General features: G+C 36.8%; 1 protein-coding gene across 1 annotated transcript in view; it reads left to right on the forward strand.

Moving 5' to 3' along the window:
• Positions 1-2,500, forward strand: part of Nos (Nitric oxide synthase) — a gene marked incomplete in the record, with an annotated part of 229,042 nt that overhangs the window by 81,750 nt on the left and 144,792 nt on the right.

The raw sequence follows: 2,500 nt of genomic DNA on the forward strand, positions 1-2,500 counted from the left end.
AATGGAAAAAAAGGGGAAGTGAGAAAAAATGAAAGAGGGAAAAAAGGGAAGAGGGAAGAAAGAAGAGGAGAGGTTAGAGCAGAGGAGATAGGAGTGAGAAGAGGGAAGGGGTAAGGGGAGAGGGAACGATACAGAAGAGGAGACAGGAGAAAAGATGGAAAAAGATATTAGGAGAAGGGAAAGGAGAATAAGGAATAGACAGAGGATGAGGCAAAGATAACGATGAAAGACGGGAGAGACGAGAGGAAAGGAAGGCGAAGAGGGAAATATAGAGAGGAAAGAAAAAGAGTTAAGGGGAGAGGGGAGAGGGCAAGAGAGAAGAAAGACATACTCGGTAGGCAGAGGAAAAAATGGGGGGACGCGAAGAGGGGAAAACGAAAAGGGAAGACGAAATGAAGAAATAATAGAGTAGACAAAAAAAGAAGTACAAGGAAAGAGGCAAACGACAGAGCAAGAGCCAGAGAAAAGGGGTTGGGGGGGGAGAGAGGGGAGAGAGAGGGAAGGGGAGGAGCCTACAGCACGCCATGACCTGATGTGTTTCGAGCGGAGATAAAAGGTCGCTGATCATTTGTGGCCGAGGCGTCTCATCTCGACCCTCAGCGGGGACTCGGCCGCCCCCCCCTTCGCCCTGACGTTGATGTGTGGCGTGTCCGGGTGACTGCGTGTTCGTGTGTGTTTGGGGAGTACTGTGTGTGTGGGTGCAGGTCGCTCTCTTTCTCTGTCTGTCTGTCTGTCTGTCTGTTTCTGTCTGCCTTTGTCTCTTTCTCTCTCTGTCTGCTTCTCTCTCCGTATATATATTTATATATTTATATTTATCTATATATATATATATATATATATATATATATATATATATATATATATATATATATATATATATATATATATATATATATATATATATATATATATATATATATATGTATATATATATATATGTGTGTGTGTGTGTGTGTGTGTGTGTGTGAGTGTGTGTGTATACACGTCTGTCTATCTACATTCTCTCTCTCTCTGTCTCTCTCTCTCTCTCTCTCTCTCTCTCTCTCTCTCTCTCTCTCTCTCCCATCCTTCCTTCCTCTCTCTCTTTCTCTGTGTGTCTCATTTTGTGTATACTTCCGTGTCCATCCTGCACCAATCTGCATTCTTATTTGTGTAAAGGGGATTAGTTCCATTAGACCTAATTAGGTTTGACGGGGTCGGGTCTGCGCAGAGTGACGCGTAAGTTGGTTATAGAGATAGATAATCAGGCATTAGGTTGTGTAGCATAATATTTCGCAGAAGACATGGGGTGGTTGTTGTAGTTGTTACGTGTACGTGAAAGGTTATGAAATCGTCACGGAGAGAAAGTCTTGTGTGATTTATAAGTTGGTTACAGAGGGAAAAATCTGGTGTTAGGATATTAGTGTAAATTTTTGCATTAGGCAGGAAATGTTTATTGCAGTTGTTATGTTGAAGTTATGAAATCTTTACCGATAGTGAGTCTTGTGTAATGTTTAGAATGGTCGTAGCGAGAAATAATCTGAATTTGGAGAATTTGTAGCATAATATTTCACATTAGACATGAGATGTTTGTTGTAGGTGTTACATGCACTCAAAAGTTATAAAATCGTTACAGGTAGAAAGTCTTGTGTAATGCTTAGAATGGTTGTGATGAGAAATAATTTGAGTTTGTAGAATTTGTGGCATTGTGAAATTGTTGTATTTGTTACGTGTACTTAGAAGTTATGAAATCGTTACAGACAGAATTATGCACTGTTCATTACACAGAGAAAAAAATCTGAGAAAAAAATCTGGTTTTAGGTTTTGTAGCATAATATTTCGAATTAGACACGTAATGTGTGTTGATGTTGTTACCTGAGCAGAAAAGGTAGAAAATCATTGCAGATAAGAAATCTTAAGTAATATTCAAATTGTTTCAGAGGGAAATAATCTGGCTTTAGCATTTGCAGCAAATTATTCCGCATTGGACATGAAACATTTATCGTAATTGTTATAAAGAAAGTTATGTCATCGTTATGTAATCGCTACAGACAGAAAATTTTCTAGGTTCGTGGGATATATTATATTATAATTCTTAATTAATAATTGTTGTGGATGGTAGAGGAATATAGTTTTGCGGCCAATAAAGAAATTGGTTTAATCGAATTCGTTAAGATACGAATTTTAAAAATTAAGGGAAAAATAAGGGAAAAATGATAACATAAAAACTTAATTTGATGCAATGATTTACACGAAGAGAAAAGAAGAAAAAGAGAAAGAAGATGACATCGAAAATAAAAGAAAATCAAGAAAAAGAAAAAGAAAACAGAGAAGAAGAAGATGAAGAGAAGAAGAAAAGGAAGAAGAAAAAAAAAGAAAAGAAAAAAGAAAAAGACTTCGAAAATAAAAGAAATTCAAGAAAAAGAAAAATAAGGCAAAGCACAAGAAGAAGAAGAGAACGAGGAGAAGAAAAGGAAGAAGAAGAAAAAAAAAAGAAAAAAGTAAAAGACTTCGAAAATAA

The sequence above is a fragment of the Penaeus vannamei genome, chromosome 1 (genome assembly GCF_042767895.1).
Source record: "Penaeus vannamei isolate JL-2024 chromosome 1, ASM4276789v1, whole genome shotgun sequence".
Classification (NCBI taxonomy): domain Eukaryota; kingdom Metazoa; phylum Arthropoda; class Malacostraca; order Decapoda; family Penaeidae; genus Penaeus; species Penaeus vannamei.